General features: G+C 41.5%; 1 protein-coding gene across 2 annotated transcripts in view; it reads left to right on the top strand.

Annotated features, from left to right (window-relative positions):
* Fas3 (fasciclin 3) overlaps nucleotides 1–27,469 on the top strand; it is a 626,467-nt gene that overhangs the window by 64,946 nt on the left and 534,052 nt on the right. The window lies entirely within an intron of this gene.

Here is a 27,469-nt window from a genome sequence, read left to right on the forward strand (position 1 = left end):
TACACTGTTTTCGCTGCTGTAAACATCAATTCTTAGACCGGGTCGCAAACTCGGTCAGCCGGGAAAGCAACAACGTTGTAATAAAAGTTGTTAGGAGTCGCGGAGAAAATTTACTGAAACGGGGAGCTCGCGTTGGAAACTAGGTCGAGTCTGGGTTTTTATTAGACCGACTGATTAATTTACTAGGTCTGGGATATGTCTGGGTTTTATTAGACCGACTGGATAACTGATTAACTGGATCTGGGTTTTATTAAACTGACTGATTCACTGATTAATTAGATCTGGATTTTTATTAGACTGACTGATTCATTGACTAGGTCTGAGATAGGTCTGGCTTTTATCAGACGGACTGGTTAATTGATTAAATAGGTCTGGGTTTTATTAGACTGACCGATTAACTTATAAATTAGGTCTGGGTTTGGTTAGACTGACTGACTAATTGACTAGATCTGGTATAAGTCCAGATTTTATTAGACGGACTGGATAACCGATTAACTGGATCTGGGTTTTATTAAACTGACTGATTCACTGATTAATTAGATCTAGGTTTTTATTAGACTGACTGATTCATTGACTAGGTCTGAGATAGGTCTGGGTTTTATTAGACGGACTGGCTAACTGATTAACTAGGTCTGGGTTTCATTAGACTGGCCGATTAACTAAGTAATTAAATCTGGGTTTGGTTAGACTGATTGACTAATTGACTAGGTCTGGGATAGGTCTGGATTTTATTAGACTGACCAACTAACTGATTAATTAGGCCCGAGTTTTGTTGAACTGTCTGACTGATTAATTAGATCTGGGTTTTTATTAGACTGACTGATTAATTGACTACGTCTGAGATTGGTCTGGGTTTCACTAGACTGACTGGCTAACTGATTAACTAGGTCTTGGTTTCACTAGACTGACTGGCTAACTGATTAACTGGGTCTGGGTTTTGTTTTAAACTTGACTAACTAGTGAGTCTGCAATAGCTCTGGATTTTATTAAACTGACTGTATAACTAATTAACTAGGTCTGGGTTTTATTAAACTAACTGACTGATTAAGTCTGCGGTAACTCTGGGTTTTCTTGAACTAGCTGACCAACTAATTAACTACGTCTGGATTAGATCTGACTTCCATTAAACTAATTAATTAATTGACTAACTGACTAACTGTCTAAGTATGGGATAGCTCTAGGTTTTATTCAACTGACTAACTAATTAAGTATCTCTGGATTAGATCCAGGTTTCATTAAATTAACTGACTAATTGACCAATTCTGGAATAGCTCTGGGTTTTATTGAACTACCTGACTAACTAATTATCTATGTCTGAATTAGGCCAGGCTTTCATGAAACTAACTGACTAATTGACTAATTCTGGGATAGCTCTGGATGTTATTAAACTGATTAACTAATTAAGTATCTCTGGATTAAATCTGAGTTTCATTAAACTAACTGGCTAATTGACTAATTCTGGGATAGCTCTGGGTTTTATTAAGCTGATCAACTAATTAAGTATCTCTGGATTAGATCTGAGTTTCATTAAACTAACTGGCTAATTGACAAATTCTGGGATAGCTCTGGTTTCTATTAAACCGACTAACTAACTAACTAATTATGTCTGAGTTGGGACTAGAATGTGCTACGACAGAAAATTATCGCCGATAGACTCGGAATACTGCGCGGACGTCGCGAAAGGCCCGCGATCGCGGCGAACCGGGAAGGCTCGCGTGGCGAACGTAACAACGAATTAACAAACGCGTCGCACGAGCGCATCTCCGAGAGTCCGCTTTCCTTCCAGATTGCGCAACGCGTCTGTTTCGCGGCGCCGGTCGATCGGCGAGATCCGCGCATCGCTGCCGTCGTAAGGTGAGCAAATAATTACGCGGCAATATCGTCGGACGGCGTGTCTCCCGGTGTCCGTCGACGAGGATTCAATCGTCGGGAAGAAATGAATAGCCCGCGGCTCTGTTACCATCTCGATGGAACCGGCTTTAATTAGCCTGCGCAACCCAATAAGCGTTCCACGGCGGGGCAAAAAAAGGGCACCGGGTTTCTTCTGGTGACCAGAGGTTCCTCCCTTCCTCCCTTCGTCTCTCTTCAGCAAGTTTCGATGCTTTGAATGCCGTTGGCTCCGTCAGCGATGCGTTTGCCGATGTTATCCTGAATAGGGCACCGACGACGAAGAGGGCAACGTCGCCGCGCGCGCGCGCGTTTCTCCGCAAAGACACGGTGAATATTAATACGCGCGCGGAGGCTCCGGCTCTGCCGGTAGATTTTATCGGCTCGTCTCGGCTTTCCAGCTTCCGTTTCTTCCAGCACGGCTATTACGGCCGACTGCTCGTTTACACGACACTGAGGTCCCTCGTATTCCGTTTCGCGGCCGTTGGACTCGCTCCGCTGGACCCCGGAGGAAGTACACCCACTTGACCAGATTTTCTTTTTCTACCCTTCGCATCCTCCGCCGTCTTCCCCTCCCGCCGTCACCGCCGTAGCCGCTGCAGTTGCTCCTCTGTCTTTTCAGCACTAATTCTTTGTCCGCCAAAATGAGGCAGCGGCAGCTTCCTTTGCCTCCGGTACGCGCGAGCGACTTCTTACCGTCATTTATTCTCGGTCCTGGTCGGGCTCTACCGGCTGTTAATAAAAGATTTTCATTCGTGCCCACGATCCGCTTTAAATATTCGACGGTGCCTGCCGCGCGACGCTGCGGAATTTCGATCTGTACGCGTTACAATAATATCTCCCTAATTGACGCTCGGATTGTACACGGAAATGGACAATTCGGGGAGAGGAGGCACGGTTGTTCGACGACCTTGCGGCTCGTTTGTATAGTTGCTGGTAATTGGTAACTATTTTCTATTTTCTATTATCTATTTCCTATTTTCTATTTTCTATTTTCTATTTTCTATTTTCAATTTTCAATTTTCAATTCTCAATTCCCAGTTTTCAATTCTCAATTTTCAATTGTCAATTTTTACATCTGAATTCTCAGTTTTCAGTTTTCAATTTTCAATTTTATACTTTCTACTTTCTACCCCTCAAATTGTCCCTTCTTCGTTCGCGATCCGAGCGTGAATTAGAGAGGCTCTACCGTACGCATGGAACGGAAAAGTGCGGGAGAATCGAGCCGATCGAACGATTTGCCAGCCGACCAGCTGGCAAAGGATATCGGTCGCGGCTCGTCGAACGACGAGCCACCGGCTCGAAACTCCGATCGCTAAATCCGAGGGGTATCATAATTGTGCGGCGAAACGACTGACAGGTTTCTAGCTGCGATCGGCCAGACAGCGGCCGCCCGCTATGAATAATGCAGAATAGAAATCTACTCGGATGGTCCGTCGCGTAAACTTTGCGGAGGAATGGGGATTTCGGCTCGCAGCCGATGGAAACGTTGGACGCGCGTTGCGTCGCTCTGTACGATTTCATTAATATAATGGGGATGTACCATTATCTAATGTTACCGTGCTCGAAACATTTTCCCATCCGGAATATTAATCCGGAGTTGCTCGCTGTTTCGAGCCGTTCATTTTTCGGCCAGAATGTTCGGAATTCTCTGTTAGCCAAGTTTCGTTCGGCTTCACGGTCCGATAGGAAACAACCCTTACGTAACAAAATTTACACCGCGGACGAGTACAGATTGCGTTTACCTGTGCAACAATGATCTATTATTCGAACATTTCTATGTTCGTTGATCTTTCGGCTTTTCTGGGATACATGATAATGTACCCTGTATTTAATACATTGAAAATTGATAATTGAAAATTGATGATTGAAAATTGGGAATTCAGAATTAAAAATTGAGAATTGAAAATTGAAAATTGCAAATTGGGAATTGAAAATTGAAAATTATAACTTGAAAATTGAAAACTGAGAATTGAAAATTGATAATTGAGAATTGAAAATTGAAAATTAAAACCTGAAACCTGAAAATTGAGAATTGAAAATTGAAATTTGAAAATTGAAAACAGAGAATTGAAAATTGATTATTGAAAACAGAATTGAAAATTGAAAATTGAAAATTGAGAATTGTAAATATAATTATTATTATCCAAGAGAAAGAGAGAGAGGCGATTATCTGTGGGAACATCTGCGTAGCTCTAAAGAAGAGGCTGAGTTCGGCAAGGTGGCCATTGAAAATGAAATCGCGTTGAAAAACGCGAAAGACGGTCGACCGGCGTAGAGTCCTGGGATCCTTTTTCGAGAATGAAGGCATTCTCGGCCCGATTCCGAGTGCGATTAATCATTTTCTGCGGAAACGCGGATAGACCCGCTGCCCCCCACCCGGGTAACCGAAGTTTCTCGATATCCTGAAAGCTTCCCTCTGACTTCGACTTCTCCGCGAGAGAAAACTTTTTATGCCTCCCTCCCCTGGCCAGCCGCCTGTCCCCTTTTATACAGCCCCGGTGCCGAGAGACGGGAACCTAATCTGCACTTGTCGAGATATCAGCACGGCGAGTCACCGTTAATTCTATTTTTCTGTCCTCGGGAGGAGTCTCTGGGATTGTAATTATCGGAACATCCCGGTCCCCGATTATTTGTGTCGGCCGATGTCCGGGACAGTAATAGGACCGCGCCGGATAATTGAATAGAATTCAACCGAGCCCGATAAAAATTCTCCGATTTATCATCGCCATCGTCCACCCCCCCCCCGGGAACTTCCGGCGATCCGATAAAACTTCTATCAAATTGGAAATGTAACCCCTAATGCGATCCCGCGAACTTTTAATTCGCCCGGCTAAATAACAGACCCTTCCACACCCCCCGCCCACCCCGGTCAAACTTCAATCTCGCCGCGTAAACATCGCGTTATTGAGTCGCAGCCCTCGGCGCGGTCGAAAAAGCGAACCGCGCGCGGCAACGCATGCGCTGTGAGCCGCGCGCAGCGGCACCGGGCGTTCGCCGGTCGCGGAGCCAGTGTTCGCTCGTGGTTCGGAATCGCGAGGAATACCCAGTTGGGGTTCCGCGCCGCTGCGAGGGACGCTCCGCGCATGCGTCGCCGCCACTGGTCACGGTTGGACCATTTTGAGAGAGATATATACTAAAAAATATTACAATTATAATATATGTGATATATTAAAATGTTATAATATAATGTATTATGTACTAAAATATTTTATAATTATAATTAAAATGTTATAATATATTATAATTATAATATGTAGGATATAATAAAATGCTATAATATATTGTATACTAAAATATTATAATATTATATACAGCATATTAAAATATTATAATACAATATACTGTATATTAGAATATTATAATATAATATACAGTATATTAAAGAGTATTATAATTATAATATATATGATATACTGAATATTATAATATTATAATTACAATGTATATGATATACTAATAAATGTTATAATATAATATATTATATACTAAAATATTATAATATAATATACTGTATATTAGAATATTATAATATAATATACTGCATATTAAAATATTACAATTATAATATATGCGATATACTAAAATGTTATGACATAATATATTATATACTAAAATATTATAATATAATATACTATATATTAGAATATTAGAATATAATATACAGTATATTCAAATATTATAATTACGATATATATGATATACTAATAAATATGTTATAGTATAATATATTATATACTCAAGCATTATAATATAATACATTACAAAATACTAAAGTATATTATAACTATAATATGTAAGATATATATATACTACAATATTACAATTAAAATATATATGATATACTAAAATATTCTAATAATAATATAATAAACAACGTTCACCAATTTAACACTTCCACTTGAAAATCGACTGCCCTAACTCATCTCTCGTGTTCTCTTGTTACAGGTACGTGAATCATGATCCCCGAAGCTGCGAATCTCTGGCTGCCTAACCGAGGTCCTCGAGCGGCGAAATCTCTCCGCGGGGCGGCGGTAAGCAAGGGCGCGCGCGCGCGCTTAGGCGAGAGGTACGCGCGGAAAAGTCTATATGCGTTTACGGAAGCGGGCGCAGCGTGGAACTCTTAAAACGGTTTCCGGCCGTTTAAAGTTTAAACACTTCGTAAGTTCTTTCTCTTCCCCGCTGTCTCCCTCTTCATAATTCATGTGACGGGTTCAAAACTCGCGAGAGAACGGCAGGCCGCCTGACGGAATTTCTTCTTTTCTTCTTTTCCGTTTTTTCTTTTTTTTTTCTTCTTTTTTGCCCCGCGAATATTCTCTCGCAAACGCCGTGAGGATATCAAAGGATTAGCCGTTCTTTCCTCGCCGGATTCCGTTCGCTCCTCCGCGCGCCGTATTTTCAATTACTCTCTCATCTTTTATGGGCGAAGCGGACGGACCGGCCGACCGCCGCGATCGTCGCTTCCCGCGCGAGAGAAACGCGTGTCTCGTCGGCCAGGGTGTTCCGGTTCTCCCCGTTCGATCGTAAATATCGCGTTAATTAAATTCACCGGTCGAACGGGGTTACTCTTCGTTTCTATTTCGAGCGTTTTCCAATTGGCAAAATCCGTTCCGTGTAAACAATAAAAATTGACACCGCCCGAACGTTTCCAATCACCGCTTGTGTCACGCTCTTCTAATTGCGTCGCATTTGCGTCGCTTTCGCAATAACGCTTTCGCGAAATTGAACAATTTTTTTCGGAAAAATCCGGAAATTACACAGATTTTAGTCTCTTTAGTCTCAAACATAAGAATCACCTTGAAGAATTTATGACTGTATTGTATTTTCTACTGAGATTGCAATTTAAATGGTAAATTGTGTAAGTGCTTGCATGGAAGTGACGAGTATATTCGTCAGGATAGAAAATATCCACGAGTATACTCGTCGTGGCACAAAATGCCGACGAGTATAGTCGACGACATTTTTTGTTATGACGAGTATATTCGTCATAGCACGAAACATTGACGAGTATACTCGTCACAGCACGAAGCATTGACGAGTATACTCGTCATAACACAAAATCACGACGAGTACACTCGTCACAACACAAAATCACGACGAGTACACTCGTCACAACACAAAATCACGACGAGTACACTCGTCACAACACAAAATCACGACGAGTACACTCGTCACAACACAAAATCTCGACGAGTACACTCGTCACAACACAAAATATCGGTGACTACACTCTTACAACACAAAATATTGACGAGTATATTCGTCATAACACAAAATATCGACAAATATACTCGTCATGATACAAAATATCGGCGAGTATACTCGTCATAACACAAAATATCGACGACTGTACTCGTCGTAACACAAAACATCGACGACTATACTCGCCACAACACTAAATATCGACGAGTACACTCGCCACAGCACAAAATATCGCCGACTATACTCGTCACAACACAAAATCTCGACGACTATACTCGTCATAATACAAAATATCGCCGACTATACTCGTCACAACACAAAATCTCGACGACTACACTCGTCACAACACAAAATATCGACGACTATACTCGTCGCAACACAAAATCTCGACTAAATACTACTCGTCTAGTATACTCGTCAATAACTACCAACTATTTAACAAAAAAGAATCGTAATACCATCGAAACCATTTATTATCCAGATCCGACGATCGGAAACATTTCGAACGGTTTTCCAGGTTGTCCGAAATCGCGGTGGGAAACGACGGAATTTATTTCAATTGTTCCGCGGCGCCCGGAATCATCGGAAGCCACGAATTGTTCGCAACGGGAAAGAAATGTGGCGCGAGAGTTTTCTGGGCTCTGTTCGATCTCACCGGGATCCTCGAGATCTCGATCCTCGGGATCGAGACTCGGCCGTTTCGCTTTCTTAGCCGTCCGTGCCGCAAGAACTCGGCCCGCGTTGCGGCCAAATGCGCTGGAATATTTCAAGTCATCGGGCTCGATTACGATAAATTACCAATACTTTTTTGCCGGCCGGCGAGCCCTCGACTCATTCAACCGCCATTCGCCTCGCGATTAATCATGGCCCCTTTTTGCATTCCCGGGGAGCACTTTTGGCACAGTGCGCCCCATTGTGCGCCTTCGCGGGCCTGCAAAAACTACGGGGAATCGGTACAAATTCTATCCAATGGAATCTGATACAGTTTCCTCGCGCGGTACATGTGCGACCACTTCAGAAACCACGGGTTTCGTTCCGATGAATCCTGGACTGTCTTTGCTGCTGCCAGTTTCGCAATTGAAATTAGTGCTTTTGGGATCGAAATAAACCTTTCTGCGAGTCGACGTTCATCATTTGTTGGTTCATTTAATTTTGTTTAGATTTTATAGCCGGATTTTTGCTGATCGTAATCACATTTTTGCAAAATTAAGATTAATCTAATGCTATTTTCCAAATCGAAATTATAATCTTGTTCTATATTTATAATCATATTATTTTTTGTAGATCAAAATTAATCCTGTTCTAGATCATAATTATATTATTTTTTCCAAATCAAAATTAATCCTGTTTTAGATCATGTTCACATTTTTTTTTAAGTCGAAATTAATTCTATTTTACATCATGATCATATTTTCTTGCAGATCAAAATTAATCCTGTTCTAGATCATAATCATACTATTCTTTGAAAAATTAAAATTAATCCAGTTCTAGATCATGTTCACAGTTTTCCCAAATCAAAATTAATCCCGCTTTAGATCATAATCACATTATTTTTTGCAAATTAAAATTAATCCAGTTCTAGATCATGTTCACAATTTTCCCAAATCAAAATATTAATCCTGCTTTAGATCATAATCACGTTATCTTTTGCAAATTAAAATTAATCCAGTTCTCGATCAATCCTGTGTGGCGCGCGAAGTATTCTCTTCCTCGCGTTGAACCGGACTGGTGAACCTATTCTACAGGTTGGTCCAAATGATTCCTGAGGTAATTTGAAGCGACTTTTTCCTTTACGAAAATTCTCTCCGAGGCCTCCTTAACGAGTTATAAGCGGAAAACGGTGACCAATAAGCGGCGGGTTCGGCTGGCGCGCGGAGGCCGAGCCAACGAGTAAGCGTAGCCCAGTCCCGCTGCTCCGCCCCGAGCGCGCCTCTCATTGGTCAGTGTTTTTCGCGAATAACTCCTTAACGGCACTTCGTAGAGAATTTTCGCAAAGGAGAAAGTCGAATCAAATAACCTCAGGAATCATTTGGACCACCTTGAAGAATATATTCACCTGTCCGGTTCAACACAAGAGAGGGAATCTTGTAGTGCACAGCGCACTAGGCGCAGCTGCGACTCGCTTAATTTCTTCTCGATTTCGATTCTCTCGGCAACGGCAACCGACAAGATGCATTAATCGCGGTGACGTCACCGGGCTTTCATAATCTCAAGGCGGGGCTGCACGGCGCTGCGGAGCGGGGGCCGAAGGAACAGCCGTGTCCCCGTCAGAGCTCCCTAACGACGGGACAACTTTAAAGCTTGATATTAATAGGGGATTACGGGCGGGTACTCAATTTCCTTCGAGTCGCGGGCGTCGTCCCCGAAAACTTTCCGCCGTAGCCTGAATATTAATGAATATTCGTATTGATAGGGTTTCTTAAAACTGCGATCCGACTTCCGAGGCACCCTCTCCCCCCCTCACTTCATTCAATTTAATTAGCCCCGGCCCGCCGTCTCCTTGTTTACCGCGCGGTCTTTAATAGACGCCACGGAAAATTGCGTGTCCGCTGATGAAAATTCAACGCGTGTCGCCAAAAGCCGCGGCGTTTCGCCGGGCGTTTCGAAGTTCGTTAATTAGTTGCTGATAATATTTCATCAGCGGTTCGTACGCTTTCGCGCACGGAAAACGCGCCATCGCTGTCCTCGATCCGCTGGCTCGATAAATGGCTGCTTATTTTCCGGAATAATTTCGGTAATTTTACGGCTCGGCTCGCGCCGCGCGGATCGTTTTACGCGAGACAGAAACGCGCGCCGCGTATTTCGCCGGTTTCCTAACTCTCCGGGAAACCTGCAACGTCGCAATTCCGATCGAATTCCACGGTCTCCGGTCGTTCTAGGCGTTCGCGTATCGTCGTCTGAAATAATTGCAACCGCTCGCCTGTTTTTTACGCGATGAGTCCGCGACGATTTTTGCGATTCAAACGACCCATAATCGCGGCGAATTCCGCCGAATTATCCTCGAGCTTTTGCAGACGAGAACGGACAATTCGATCATTTAATCATTTTAATAAATGAGCCTACTCTCTTCCGAAATTCTCTATTTTTCGTTTACAAGGCGAAGAAAAATTCGCGAAAATTTGCTGCACACGACGGTGCATTTCTTTTCAAAAAGTTGATTTTTAACGCTTTCAACACAATTTTATATTTCTCCTCTTATGGTTGCCGATGTCGAGCACACGAACGTTCCATTAAAAGCGGCGGAAAGCAATTTTTAGTTCGCCGAATTACAGTGCATCGCGCGCTCTTGTGTTTGCGCGTCTCGCGTCGCGGAGAGCGTCCCTGGGCGCCCGAGAAGCACCCAAAGGTAACAATAGCCGGCGTCGAACGCAACAGTTGAGAAGACGGCGCGGACCGTTTGACCCATTGTTCCCTGGGAAAATCAATCGGCGCGCTCGAATCCCCTTCGATTCTCGCGGAAAGCTTCGCCGGCGCGGCGGTTCGAGCTGTGCTTTTGCTCGAAATCTTTGCGCGTCCGGGCCTCCGGCAGCATTGTCTTGCCGGCCAAACACGATCACCGGGCCACTCGACATCGCCGGCCGACACTCAATTAGCCGCGGAATCGGTGGAATCGATCGGTTCGCGCCGTATTGCCGGGCGTCGTCAAACGAAGTGGATTGACAACGCACGGAGATTGTTTGACGAGCAGTCGATTAGATTGGATTCGGGGCTGTGCATTCTCTGGAACGCCGTCGTCCTGACCTCTCTCTCTCTCTCTCTCTCTCTCTCTCTCTCTCTCTCTCTCTCTGTCTCTCTCTGAGTCTCTATGGCCCTGCAAGGACAGTTGCACCCAACGAAAATGCATCGAACTGTCGTTAACGCTGGTCACCGCACGCGACGCCCTGTTCGATTCGGCCGATTCTGCTCGGTAAAGTTTCCAGCGTGGCCAGAACGATCGTTACATACTTATGCAGGGCACGTGCATTTGCCCGATGCACCTTGGACTCGTGAGATATTTGCTCGGAACACAGGACGGTTCTTAATCCCGTTACGGATTTGCATTGTTCCGTTCGGATTTCTTACGATTCTACATGCGAGGGAGACTTTCGACGAGGAATGGTCGATATTTTCGTTGTAATTTTGGCTGTTGGAATATTCAGTATAATGTTTAGGTGTTAAAGACATTGTTTATAGAATATGGGCATTTATTGATTATGTTGAATGTGACATTTGTTTGTTGAATATTGCGTTCGATTATTTGTTGAATGTTGCATTCGTTTATTTGGTGAATATTGCATTCATTTATTTGCTGAAGGTGACATTCATTTATTGAATTTAATATTAATCTATTGAATATTGCATTTATTTATTGAATTTAATATTCACCTATTGAATATTGCATTCATTTATTGAATTTAATATTCATCTATTGAATATTGCATTCATTTATTGAATATATCATCCATCTACTGAATATAACATTGATCTATTCAATATGACAGTCATTTGTTGGATATGATATTCATTTATTGAAGATGACATTCATTTATTGAATATATGTAACATTCATGTATTAAATATGATATTCACTCAGCGAAAATGGCTTTCATCTATTGAATATGACAACATTTATTGAATATAATATTCACCTATTGAATATGACGTCGGTTCAGTCAATATGGCATCAATCTATTCAATATAATAATATGCATCTATTAAATATAGCATTCTTCTATTGAATATGACATTAATTCATTGAATATGATATTCATCTATTGAATATGACATTCATTCATTGAGTATGATATTCATCTATTGAATATGACATTCATTCATTGAATGTAACATTCATCTATTGAATATGATATTCTTCTATTGAATATGACATTCATTCATTGAATATGGTATTCATCTATTGAATATGACAACATTTATTGTATATAACATTTACCTATTGAATATGACATCGGTTCAGTGAATAAGACATTCATCTATTAAATATAATATGCATCTATTAAATATAACATTCTTCTAGTGAATATGACATTCATTCGTTGAATATAATATTCATCTATTGAATATGATATTCATTCATTAAGTATGATGTCCATCTATTCAATATGACATTCATTCAGTGAGTATGATATTCATCTATTGAATATGTCATTCATTCATTGAGTGTGACATTCATCTATTGAATATAACATTTATTCATTGAATATAATATTCATCTATTGAATATGACATTCATTCATTGAGTATGGTATTCATCTATTAAATATGACATCGGTTCAGTGAATATTACATTCATCTATTGAATATAATATGCATCTATTAAATATAACATTCTTCTATCGAATACGACATTCATTCATTGAATATGATTTTAATCTATTGAACATGACATTCACCCACTGAATATGATATTCACCTATCGATATACCTATGAAATTCATGCATTGAATACGACAATCATCTACGGAATATAACATTCATCTACAATACATACACATAAACACCTAATTCCTCCACCAAACAGAATATTTATTTATAAAACACGATTTCATCGTGGCTCGGCAAGAATTTTCGTCGTGAAATACGGGCTGGAAAAGTTATCTGTCGCATGAAAATAAACGTCGGCTTATGATAGAGCGATCAATTACGAGATAGGCTATCAGGCGGGCGGGGGTTGATCGATTAATCGCCATCTTGGTAATCTCTCTATTACGTGGGAGTGTTTGCTCGATTTTACGAGCCCGTTGACTAAGTGTTTCCGTAAACGCAGCGGGGTCGATCGGCCCGGGGAATAATGCAGTAATAACTGGATCGTTAAAGTCGCGCCGGCCGTATTAACACGTTGTCGCGCCGCCACCGCCGCGCGTTTCCGTCGCGGATCCATTTTTTGACGGGCGATTGCGGACTTGAACTTCCGACGATGGTCCGCGCGGTAGTCGAACGCCGAACGATATTAACGTAGTTATCGAACTCGCCGATTAGTTGCGGCGCGACGCGTACCCGGAGTTCGGCCGGTATTCCCGAAGTTGCGCTTTGTCAACGGTTTACGACGATTCGCGCCGAGTGTTCCCGAATCGGCGGCGCAGTCACGTGACTAAGCCCGACGGAATTCGGCCGGACAGAGTCCCGATGTTAGGCGCGCCGCGTCCGCTGCGTTCAGAATCTTCTTCTCGCGCGTTCGGCACGCGAAGCGCCGCTTCCTCGCGAAAATGTCGACGCATAGTAATTTCTCTCTAATTCGCGCTCAGATTGGACAATTTGGGAGGAGGGAACACGATTATTCCAATACGGCAACCTCGAAACCACAAGAGCGAATTTCTCGTTTTCGTAAAAATCGCGCGGACTTACGAATTGCGGGCAACCTTTGACCCGACGGTTACTCGGATTTCAGTCACGTAACGGGTCCACGCGCCGCGAATATTGCGTGGACATTTTTGCGGGTCTAATGGGGTCAAGTGATTTAAAGTGGCACGATGTCCCAGCGCACGGGTCGTTCGATTTGCATCGGCGTTCCGGTTTCCCGGGAAGTTATTTCTGATTAAGATCCGCTGTCCCCGAAGGACTTGTATAAATTATGAACAGGAGCCGCGGAAAATAAAAAGCTCTGTATCCTAGTTGGCAATAAACCGGCGCTGAATGAAAGTCGGCTTTCATCTCTCGAACGTTTTAGTAAATTGCGAATAACATTGGGGTACGATCCCGATGCTCTTTTACTATTTTCACGGTTTTTATATTCAACCTACTTGCTCCCGTTGAAAGCCGGACCTAATTGGGATCACTCCGGCAATTTTAATGCAACGGGAATTTCTATGTGGAACGCGAGGCGTTTTTGTCGTTCGGAGCGCGGATAACCGCGGTGTCTCATCGGCGTTCGTGCGCGAACGAGTCATCTGCAATTAAAGGATTATTGCATTCGTCGTATCGTTGAGTCATCGAAGTGACTAATTTACTGTGATCGGAAATGGATAAACGATAAATTTGCTCAGACCAGGTGATTCCCAAGACGATTTCAAGCAACTTTTTCCTTTACGAAAATTTTCTGCGAGGCTCCGTTAACGAGTTATCGACGAAAAAAGGGCGGACGAATCGTAGGGCGAGGGCGGGGCCTCGGTCGTTTTTCGCGAATAACTCGCGAACGAAGCCTCGTAGAACATTTCCGCGAAGGAAAAAGTTGCTCGAAATCGCCTCGCTCGAAACAACGTGGCGATAAATTACAAAGGCGTAGGACTAGCACAGTAAAATTCATAGCAACCCGAAATTTCGCATTTCCGGGCGAAATTACTGTATCTCGGGGCCGCTCGATCATTTTTCCTCTACGTTAGTTTTGTTTATTATTTAATCCTGCGAAATTGGTGTGAATTGCGCATCGGCGTAAACTCTGCTCGAGAGATTTTCCGTAACGCGACGGTGAAATTAAGGAAGCGAGGATGTCGGTACATTTTCATTCTAAAAAAAGAAAATAATAAAAAAAGGCATCGTAAATACGGCAACACGATGTCGGAATTAATCGCAATTCCCATCGCCGTGTTCCCCATTTACGTCCGGCAAATTGCGTTTCTTCGGCTTCCGAAAACCGGCCGCGGGTGTTTTAGCCCGCCGCGGAGAGTAAAAAAGGCCGGGGAACAGCGTATTTAAATTATGGGTAACCGCGGTTAGGGGTCGGTCGAAGCACTGGGTCCGCGGTTGGGCCATCGATCACACCGTCTCGAGGCCGCCCGTTCTTTATTCCGCCGGACAAATGAGATTCATTATGACTCGTCGCGCGAGCGCGTCACTCGGTGCGAGCGAAAAAAGCGAACGCTAGCAGCGGGCCGCGTTTTATTTATTAACTAAAATTACAATTTAAATAGCCAATGGTCGCTATTTTCAAACCTCTTCTCCATGATGAGTATTCTCGTCGAACGTAGCTAATTAGTTTAATCGATTAATGGGGGAAGAGGGGACGGGACGTTTGAAAACGTAATGACGCGCGCCGAGGATATTTGGAAATACTATTTCTATTTATATATCTAGAACATATTCAATTCAAATTCGAATGTTCCATGTTCAATTTAATTTCGAATCTTTCGTATTCAATTCAGATAAGCATGTTTCGAATTCAATTCAAATTCGAATGTTCCATGTTCAATTTAATTTCGAATCTTTCGTATTCAATTCAGATAAGAATGTTACGAATTCAAGCCAAATTCGAATGCTTCATATTCAATTCAAATTCGAATGTTCCATGTTCAATTTAAATTCGAATCTTTCGTATTCAATTCAAATTATAATATTTCATATTCGATTCAATTCAAATTCGAATGTTCCATGTTCAATTCAAATTCGTCACAAGAAAACAAACAGAACTATTGAAAATTCCTCCAGTCCAGAAGTTTCCCATCGGTTCGGTTTCTGGCGAAAGGGCCGCGAGCCGCAGCGTTGCCAGGGAATTGATGGCGACCTCCTTCTTCCCCCACTCCTACCGACAAGTCTCGGATAGCGGCGGGGATGCGCGATGGTAAAAAAACTGTCCCGCGCAGCCACGTATCCCCTCCAGTGCCTCGCGCCATCAATTCCCTGGCAACGCTGCTCCAGCGGCTCTGCTCGGCTCTGCGACGCCGCGGAAGCTTATCAGCGGCCGACGACGACCGTCATCGAGGAAGAGAGAGCTCGAATCACGTCGATTGTTAAGGTCATTACACGTCTCTCCCGGCGTCCCTTCTTCCGGGACCGGCTCACGAGCGACCGGACCGCGTTCTGCGTTCTACGGCACAGTAATTCCGGAGCTTACGATCGCGAAAGCCGTCGCCGCACGGACACCGCGACGTTGAAATATCGCCCGATCGGAAACGCTCCTCGCCACTTGATGATAACAGGCCCGGAAAGAACAATAATCCGACCGCGGACAGCTGCCGGCGACGATGCACGGTGCAGCGAAAATCGCAGCGCGACTTTTCGTTCTCATTATTCCTCTCGAATTTCAGTGTTAAATAATTTTGTGTAGAATAATTTTCAAACGTTGATGTTTCAAAGTGTGCCGCGTGTTACGGTGTAATTAGCAGTAAATCGGTCGTCGAAATCGTTTAATTTATATCCGAATATTTCGTATTCAATTTAATTTCGAATTTTTTGTACTCAATTCAAACTCGAATTTTACGTGATAAAGTCAAATTCGAATCATTCAGATTCAATTCAAATTCAAATAAAATTTGAATGTTTTGAATTCAATTGTAATTCGAATGTCTCATATTCAATTAAAGTTTCAATCATTCATATTCAATTAAAATTCGAATTATTCAGATTCAATTCAAATTCGAATCATTCACAATTCAATTCAAATTCGAATGCTTTATGATCAACTAAAACTCAAATGTTTCATGTTCAAATAAACTTTGAATATTTTGAAGTCATTTGTAATTCGAATGTCTTATATTAAATTCAAGTTTGAATTATTCATATTTAATTAAAATTCGAATCATTCATATTCAATTCAAATTCGAATAATTCAGATTCCATTCAAATTCAAATCATCCACAATTCAATTCAAATTCGAATGCTTTATGATCAACTGAAACTCAAATGTTTCATGTTCAAATAAACTTTGAATGTTTTGAATTCAATTGTAATTCGAATGTCTCATATTCAATTGTAATTTGAATGTCTCGTATTCAATTAAAGTTTGAATCATTCATATTCAATTAAAATTCGAATCATTCATATTCAATTCAATCACGAATCTTTCGTATTCAATTTAAATTCGAATGTTCTATGTTCAATTAAAATTCGAATCATCCATATTCAATTCAAATTAGAATCTTTCATATTCAATTCAAATTCAAATGTTCCATATTCAATTCAAATTAGGACGTTCCATGCTGAATTCAAATCAGAATGTTTTACACTCAATTTAAATTCGAATGTTCCATATTCAATTTAAATTCAAATCTTTCGTGTTTAATTGAAATTCAAATGTTCCATATTCAATTTAAATTCGAATCTTTCATGTTCAATTAAAATTCGAATCTTTCATATTCAATTCAAATTCAGTCATTCCATGCTCAATTCAAATCAGAATGCTTTACACTCAATTTAAATTCGAATGTTCCACATTCAATTTAAATTCGAATCATTCATATTCAATTCAACTACGAATATTTCATATTCGATTCAAATTCGAATGTTCCATATTCAATTTAAATTTGAATGTTCCATATTCAATTCAAGTCGCATAAATATCCATCAAACTTCGTTCGAATAATTCATTAATAATCCAACAACACCGCGTCGCTGCGATCGACGGCGTTCGGGCCGATAATTTCGACGTGCTGATTTTTCGAGCTCGCGAAACGAAAGCGCGCGAATTCGTGCGCGAACTTCGTACAACTCGATTCGACCGAACACCAGCGTGTTCCGATCTTCGGTTTCATTGTATTCCGGAGAAATTCGCGCGCGTCTGCGACGCGAAGTATCCAAATTCGATGTAAACCAAGCCGAAACACGATCCACCATACTGATCGATTAATTAATTAATTAGTTAAATAATTAACTAACTAATTCTGCGCGTATTATCGTTACGATAACATCGAAACCGCGTTTACCGAGCTCGCTCAGTAGAAATGCTAATTTCTTTCCGGAATTCGGCGTTGCCGGATCGATATCCCGAAACAATAGCGCACGCCGAGCATAAATTTCCGCGGGACGCGTTGAAAAATCGCGGCGGCACACGCGTTTCTGCGCTTTTTCTACATTCGCATTCGCATTCTTTTTTCGGTTACTGAGACGATTCTGTCGAACGTCGCGACGCAGAAGACGCTTCCATGCGAGGCTAGAAATTTCGTGGCGACACCTACTCGCTTCCTACGGGCGATTAGGTGCAATTAGGTTGAGAAGGAAGCCGGGTGAAAGGTGGCCGATTGACGCAGCGATCAGCTTTATGGAGGAGCGCCGCGCTCGCGTCGCGTCTTAACGCGGGCGACTGTTTATTCGACGAGTCGGACCGGACGACTTCGAGCTAAAGGATTAACAGCCTTGAGGCCGGGAACAGGACCGGCGAAGAGATTGCGAGGACTGTACGCGAGGTCGTGGACCTCGGCTTCCTCAGAAATCACGAACCTCGTCGCGAGCTATTTATTCCTTTGTCCGCGGACATTTTTTTCCTTTTTTTCTCCCCATTTGTGGAAGTCAACGGACCTTGAAGCTACCAGAGACGATTTCTCGGGATAATCACGGGCAATCCGCCACGCAATCAGCATCTTATTTCCTTGGTTTATTGTTTTGTGAACGTGGAACAGTAGTAAACGTTTTACGGTCGCTTTACTTTCTCCAGGCTATCGAAACCATTACGAACGCCGGCCGGCGTTTTTAATGCGTTCCCATCGATTTCCGGATGAAAAACGCGCGATCGCGACGCCGTACGGACACGTCTGGACATTTCGCGTCGATTGGTTGCTTGTAAAACGAATTTCACGTTCGACCGAATGTTCGGGCGATTCGAGTTTTAACGGGAGATTCGAGTAGGTTATATTCGAACGGAACTCGAGCGATTCGGGTTTAATTGGAATTCGACGGCTTCGCGTGCGAGTCGAATGGGCCGCGGTGAATTGTAAATCGAAGCGTTCGCGTTCAATCGAAGTTCGAATCGTGTATGTTCGAGTAAAATTTGAATGGTTTGCGTTGAATTAAAATTTGAATACTCTCCATATTCAATTCGAATTCGAATGTTTTGTGTGCAATTTTATTTTCGAATCATTCGTGTTCAATTCAGATAAGAATGTTGCGCGTTCAATTTAATGGAGATTCAATTTAATTCAATCATTCGTATTGAATTCGAATTCGAATCATTCATATTCAATTCAAATTCGAATGTCACGAAATTCAATCTAAATTCGAATCTTTCAAATTGAATTGAAATTCGAATGTTTCAAAATTAAATTTAAATTCGAATGTTTCAAAATTAAATTTAAATTCGAATCATTCGTATTCAATACAAATTAGAATGTTTCATATTCAATTAAAATTCGAATGTTGCGCGTGCAATTTAAGTTCGAATTATTCATATTCAATTCAAATTCGAATCTTTCACATACAAGTCAAATTCGAATGCTTTATTTCAATTAAAACTTGCATGATTCATATTCAAATGTATTCTGAATGTTTTGTATTCAATTATAATTCGAATGTCTCATATTCAATTAAAGTTCGAATCATTCATATTCAATTATAATTCGAATGTCTCATATTCAATTAAAGTTCGAATCATTCATATTCAATTAAAATTCGAATGTATCAAAATTCAATTTAAATTCGTATGTCTCAAAATTCAATTTAAATTAAGGCGATTCATATTCAATTAAAATTCGAATGCTTCATATTCAATTAAAATTCGAATATCTCAAAATTGAATTTAAATTCGTATCATTCGTATTCAATTCAAATTAGAATGTTTCATATTCAATTCAAATTAGAATGTTTCATATTCGATTCAAATTCGAATGCTTCATATTCAATTAAAATTCGAATGTCCCATATACAAAAAAATTCTGAAGTCTCAACATATTCACTTAAAATTGGAATCATCCGTATTCAATTAAAATTCGAATCTTCCAACTACAATTAAAACTCGAACATTTCACATTCAATTAAAATTCGCATCAATTCGATTCGCGCGTTCCCGTTGGAACATTTGTGTCGCGCAAAATAACTACATTTGCAGTCCGCGGCGAGTTTCTACGGCAACAAATTGTTATGCCAAACGGGGGAACGTTTTTTCTAAATAAACAACGGGCATCGCGAAAAAATAAGGGGACGCACTCCATTCGGATAAAGGAACTCGGGCTGACGAGTAGTCGCGCCACTGTGCTCCATACAGAAACGGTCATAAAAGCCACTAGAATCCCGTAACTATTTCCAGGCTGCGGGAGGCTTTTTTAATTGCTGCGACCGGCAACAAAGCGGCTCCTCGCGATATTAATTAAAAAGATCACAATTTCAGACGACACCGGCGACGCATAGGCTGCGTCAAACTTTGTGTAAAAGCGCGTTATCCCTCCGGTATGTTCCACGGCGTTTGTTGTCAAAGCTGCTATCTGCTTATTCAACGTGGCAAAAATATTAAAACAGCGACTTTAAACTTTTTTCGCGCTGTCGTCGTTTCGTAGTTCATTTATTCATTCGTTTATTAACGTCTCTACTGGAAATCACGCATCAGTTATAAAACCGGAACAATGAGAAGCCCCGTATATAATGCAATTTAAAAAATAAAGGAAAAAAAATATATATATAATAATATATAATAATATATTCGATAATATATTTGATAATATAATAATATATATAATAATATATTTAATAATATAATAATATATATAATAATATATTTAATAATATAATAATATATAAAATAATATATTTAAAATATATTTATATATAAAATAATAGCAATAGCAAAACTGTTCGAGCGATCAGCAGAAGAGAATCGGAACCCACGGAGCCTTATCGCGTTTTCGCGTTCTCGTGTAACGCGGAGCGAGGCCCCGAGCGGATCCTTAGAAACTGCGCGACGAAGCTTTTGTTCTGCTGCCGGTGGAAAAAGAAGCGTGTTCCGTTCGACATACTTCCGAGGTCGCGCCTCGGGGCGGAACGCGTTACGTACGAGACAGACACGGACCGATCACCGTTCCCCCGTGTCAGCGGATCTCGCCGAGAATGTCGTTCCTTTGTACCGTGCTCGCGAATTTCAGATTTAGTCGCGGGATCTCTTCGAAACCGATCGGGACGCGATAACGTGAACAAGGCTACGTGCTCTCGCGATCCATGATTTTCCGCTTGGCGTCTCGGCGGGCTACGGAACACGGCCTGCGCCTGTCGCCTTCGCGAAAATTAAACCGGCTGATCCCGCAGACGACGGTTGCGGAGACGCGACGGTTTGTGCGCGACGTGATCTTTTGATGGCTGAGTTTTTGGGAATCGCCGCGCTCTCTCTCCCTCTCTCTCTCTCTCTCTCTGTATCTTTATTTTTCCCTCTCTCTCGCTCTCTCTCTCTCTCTCTCTCTCTCTGTATCTTTATTTTTCCCTCTCTCTCGCTCTTTCTCTAGGTTTCTTTCTCTCTCGCTCTCTCTCTCTCTCTCTCTCTCTCTCTCTCTCTAGATTTCTCTCTCTCGCGCTCTGTCACTCTCTCTCTCTCTCTAGGTTTCTCTCTCTCGCTCTCTCTCTGTCTCTAGGTTTCTCTCTCTCTCTCGCTCTTTCTCGCGCTCTCTCTCTGTCTCTAGGTTTCTCTCTGTCTCGCTCTTTCTCGCTCTCTCTCTCTCTCTCTCTTTCTCTCTGTATCTTTATTTCTCCCTCTCTCTCGCTTTCTCTCTAGATTTCTCTCTCTCTCGCTCTTTCTCGCACTCTCTCTCTGTATCTTTATTTCTCCCTCTCTCTCTCGCTCTTTCTCGCACTCTCTCTCTGTATCTTTATTTCTCCCTCTCTCTCTCTCGCTCTCTCTCTAGTCTTCTCTCTCGCGCGCTCTCTCGCACACTCTCTCTCTCTCTCTGGGTTTCTTTCTCTCTCGCGCTCTCTTGCTCTCTCTCTCTCTCTAGGTTTCTCTCTCTCTCGCTCTCTCTCTCTAGGTTTATCTCTCTCTCTCTCTCTCTCTCTCTCTAGGTTTCTCTCTCTCTCTCTCTCTCTCTCTCTCTCTCTCTCTCTCTCTCTACCGAAGCTCTTCCCTCGGTGTGCCGGCACGACGCGGCGACCAGCGTGGAGTTCTCTGCATGCTCCACATTCTGCCACGGTTTCCACGTTCCAAAGCTATTTTCCCAAGGCCGACGTCATCGGCCCTCTCGCGCACCTCTGTCTTCTTTGTCGCAAGATTCGCGACTCTCTTGCTCCTTGGCGCTGCAACCTCGCCGATTGTACTTCCGCGATGTTCATTCTGCCTTACTCTTATTTTTGTCGTGTTTATCCGAGCGACGGACCGCGTCGCTACGCGGCGTGATTAGACTGCCGGAGCTTATGCAGATTTACTCCCGCCGACGAATTCACGGACAGAGCGGAACTTCTCGACGGTTTTCTATGCGACAGGCTTTCTTTCTCCATTCGCTTAAATTCACGTTTCTCCAGGGAGTAATCGCGTCGCGAGACTTTTCGCCGCAAAGAGGTCTCCGCGGTTGATTCATCGGCCGGAAAACGATTTAGCCGAGTTCGCGAAACACTGTCCCCTCCCTATCTCCCCGTGATGTCGCGAAATCTCGCGAAGATAATTCCGGCCTGTTCGTTGCACCGTGAACCTTCTTCTTGCGCCGGCCGTCTATATATATACATATATCTATGAATTATTTATTCGCGGGTACTCGTCGCGCGGAACACAATCTACCGAAGGGAAGATTGAATTTTTATTGCTGGTGGGCACCTCATGAATGATTAATAAACGCTGTTACGGCGTATGCACGGAAATAGCTTGGATTCTATTTAGTTTAAAACAGACCGCGCGGCCGTGCTTCAAAAATTGATAACAATTCCCAATAACGTTTTGTCCCAATTGAAGTCTACGTGTCGGCAAGGTTTCCCTTAATTAATTAATTGCCGCTCAGACCCTGCATAAAAATAGACGATTTTTGTCCATTTGGTTTTTTCAGAGTTATTTTTATATAATATACTATAAAACATACTAAATTGTACTATATTATATTATATTTTATTATATTTATTACTATATTTATTGTATTGTATTATATGTATCAATATGTACTAATATGTATAATATACTGATTACGTTGTATGCAATACATTATAATATACTATAGTATACTAATTAGATAATATATAATATATAATTAAAAATTACTGTAGAAATTACTGTATTAAGGTGTAGCCTTTGTATTTTGCTAATTTATTAGCAGATTTAGGTCGATTATTTATTTATTAAATAATTATAAATAATTTAATAACTGTAAAATATATTGTATAATGTATATGTAATATACATTATATAATGTATATGTAATATACATTATATAATGTATATTATTACATATACATTATATAATGTATATTATTACATATGTATATATAATATACATTATACAATGTATGTATATGTAATATATTGTATATTGTATATGTAATAATATAATAATTGTCAATAACTGAATAAATATAATTATAAATAATTGAATAATTATATAATATAAAATATATTTAAGATGCGTGGGGGGGGGGGAGAACTTACTGTAAATCGACAATGAATTATTACCGATATTATTATTATCCATATACGGATAATATCGATACTATCGAGAACTTGGATCGGAGAAGGTAAAAAAAAGTACGAAGCGTCCGTCTCCTATGAGCAGCCGACGGCGCTAAACCCTTTCGTTTTGTACAAAGAGGCGCACAGGGTAACCATAACCGCATAAAGCTTTACAGTCTACTAATTCCGCTTATCTAAATATCCTGGACGCGGCGTGCTACGAATCTCCCGGAGCCGATGATAGCGCGCGAATTTTTGCAAACTTACCGTTAGATCGACCGTTCCGCGATATCCAACATCGACCCGATCTCGGGAATCGCGCGATCCGCTTACGGAACCCGATTCAATTATAAATCTCTCTTCCTCTCTCTCGCGGTTCGAGATCGATCCCGATACACGAAACACGTTTCAGACGGCAGACCGGTCTATGGCGAACCATCTAGCTCCGTGAAATCTGGAACGTTGCTTCTGCTTCGTGAACGGTATATTATTAGTCGGAAAAGGGGGAAAAGTAGTTGCATTATTAGTCGATTTTTGGATTTTTCCAAAGTCGGAACTTGCAGCCTCGGTTTCCCATATTAATTGCAGTAATTTCTCTGGGAATTTTCGGTGGTCGAAATTGAAATTGGCAGATTTGAGAGTACTGAATCTGCTAATAAAGTAGCAGATTTAGATCCATTACTTAATTATTAAATAATTATAATCATAAATAATTGAATAGTTGAAAATAATTGAAAATAACTGAATGATTGAAAATAACTGAACAATTGAAAGTAATTGAATAATTGAAAATAACTGAATGATTGAAAATAATTGAATAATTGAAAATAACTGAACAATTGAAAATAATTGAATAATTGGAAGTAATTGAATAATGGAAAATAATTGAATAATTGAAGATAACTGAATAATTGAACAATGATAAATAATTGAATAATTATGATTATAAATAGTTACTAATTATTAGCCATTAGCTCGATAAATAACATCCGTTCTCTCATCCGACATTCATTTCCTTTTTATTTATTTCATTTTGTTGCTCTTTTGCTTCATTTATTCGGAACCCTCGTGTCTGTTCAGCGAAGCAAAAACGTTGCCACGGAAGTTGCTCGTGGCCTTCGACCAAATAAATTAGTCGCACACCTCAAGGCGACACCAACTGTTTCCCCAGTTTGCATTTCCATCGATTTTCGATCGCTGCCCGTCGTTCCGTCGCGCAACGTTGCCAGCCCCCGATCGCGGTTTCCGCTCGGCTGGACGTCGCCTCGCAATAATACCGGTCTCCCGAACATTTACGACCGATGATCGTCCCGGTTATTATCTTCCGACTCCTCTCTCTCCGATCCTCCTTCTTCGGCCATTCGGGTCGCCAATCGACGGATTACGAATGTTTAATGAAACAGTTACTTTTACGATCGGATTCGCGGAGGAGATTAGGTGTTCGATCCGGTCCGAGGCGACGTAAAAGTCCGCGTTAACGTTTACGAACATTCGAGGGCTGCTCGCCGCGAAAAAGTGATTATACGTCGATAGCTTCGCCAGATCGATTTAACGTTATCGTATCGTATTTAATTCGGTATATTTTATTTGATTATTTGTATTAATTCGAGGTAAAGCTTGAGAGCGTCCCGGGGTTCAAACTAACAAATTAAATGTTTATGAATTCACAGAATCGATGTTGTTGTATTCGGAGAAAGTTGGATTTATTTCTGGATAATTGGATAATATTTTAGGGTGGTTGGATAATATTATTGGATAATTGGATATTCTTTTCGGATAATTGAATAATATTTCTGGATAATCGGATAATATTTCTGGATAATCGGATAATATTTTTGGATAATCGGATAATATTTTTAGATAATTGGATAATATTTTTCGACAATTGGATAATATTTTTGGACAGTTGGATAATATTTCTGGATAATCGGATAATATTTTTGGACAACTGGATAATATTTCTGGATAACGGGATAATATTTCTGGATAACTGGATAATATTTCTGGATAACTGGATAATATTTCTGGATAACAGGATAATATTTCAGGATAATTGGCTAATATTTTCGGCCGATCGTGCACAGAATTTTCAAGGTTTGCATAATCCGAAGAAACTATTCTTCATATTCTTCTTCTAGTTCAAGAGTGAACGTAAACGTCTAAAAATCCGCAGTCTAATAACGATTTATCTGGTCGCAGCGACGCGGCGCGCCGCTCGAGAAGACGATATCCGTTTCCCGTTGATTAACTGGGGCTCCCTGGGACAAAGTTTTTAGGATCGGAGTCCCAACGAGGCGGCGTTACATCTCGCAGTCGCTGAGATCCACGTACCAGAACTTCTGCTGCCATCGAACCTTCAGTTACCCGCTTCAATTTCCGCAAGAAGACCGAATGGCCCGGCGCGGCAGCGTCCGCCGCGCGAGCTGCCGGGGATATTTTCATCGAAGGGACTCGCCTCGAAGATTCAACGGGCCCCGCGCCCCTCCAGAGCCAAGATCTCGGCTGGAAACACCTGCCGAAATTGTCGCGGAAAATCTGTTTCGATGCGAACGCGATCGCCTCGGCATCGCTCCGCTCGGCTCCGCTCCGCTCGGGAATAAGAATTTGGGCGCGGATCGGAGAGGCCGGCGAAATTGAAATGCAGCAGGAACGGCTTGACAGCCCGCGATAGAGGGGAAAAACCGCCCGGGATACAGAAATGCCTGAAATATCGACAGATCCGACGCAGCCTAACCCTGCGCTTATGTTTGCCTGCCGGTGTGCACCGGCTTACCGGTTTCTTTACGAGCGTGCCCGTCGCTGCGTTCTTTATCGGCCGGCCATCTACGTATCCCCCGCTGCGCGCTACGTTCGATTGGCCGGGACCGACTTGGACGAGTCACGTTGCACCCGACTTGGCCAGGAACGGGACTCCTCCATTGGTCCACGATGATCCGCCGAGGCTCGCCGGCTAAACAGTTTGTTTAGGAGCTGAATCGTGGAGAGTTGACCAACGGCGAACCTGTTCGACGGCAAATTTGATCGGCGGATAATTGAATCAGCAGGCGAATTTGACGAACAGTTAATTCGATTAGCACCGAACCCGATTAGCAGCGAGCCACGTCAGCGGCGAAGTTCGCCGGCTGTGCGATTCGTCGGGAGCTAAGTTAAGTGGCGATTGATCTGCGGCAGAATTGACTAGTGGACGGATCGATTAGGAGAGAACTTGATCAGCGATGGAATTGATTAGCAACAAAATTGAGTAGTAGCTTGATTGATCAGCAACAGAATCGGTCAGTAGCCTGATTAATCAGCAGAATTGATTAGTAGCAAAATTGATATGCAGAGAAGTTGATCAGCAATAGAATTGACTAGCAGTCGAATTGATTAGCGACGAACTCAACCAGCGATAAAATTGATTGGCAGCGAACTTGATCAGCGATTAAATTTACCAGTAGCAAAATTGATTAGCTGCGAAGTTAATCAGCAGCAGAATTGACTAATGGTCGAATTGATTAACGGCGAACTTAACCAGCGATAAAATTGATCAGCAACGAAATTGAATAGTAGCGTAATTGATCAACAGCACAATTTATTAGAAATAAAACTGATCAGCAACGAAATCCAGCAGCAGCAAGATCAATCAGTAGAAAAGTTGATCAATAGCGAAATTGAGTAGCAAGAGAATTGATCAGCAACAGAATTGACTAGTAGACAAATTGACTAGCAGAAAACTCTACGAGTAATAAAATTGATTTGCAGCAAAATTCATCACCAATACAGTTCGTCAACTGCAAAATTGAGTAGCAATACAATTGATCTGCAATAAAATTGACTACTAGTTAAAGTGACCAGCAGAAAAATTAACCAGCAATAAAATTGATTAGCAACAAAATTGACCTGTAGCAAAATTGCTCAGCAGCATTCTTAATAAACAGTACAATTGATCAGCAGCAAAATTGAGTAGCAATACAATCGATTGGCAACAAAATTGACTACCAGTCAAAGTATCCAGCAGCAAAATTAAGCAGCAATAAAATCGATTAACAGCAAAATCGACGAGTAGGAAAATTGATTAGCATTAATCTTAATGTAGTACAATTGATCAGCATCAAAATTGCGTAGCAAAACAATTGATCAGCAACAAAATTGACCACTAGTAAAATTGACCAGCAGCAAAATTAACCAACAATAAAATTG

The sequence above is a fragment of the Megalopta genalis genome, chromosome 14 (assembly GCF_051020955.1).
Source record: "Megalopta genalis isolate 19385.01 chromosome 14, iyMegGena1_principal, whole genome shotgun sequence".
NCBI classification, from domain to species: Eukaryota; Metazoa; Arthropoda; class Insecta; order Hymenoptera; family Halictidae; genus Megalopta; species Megalopta genalis.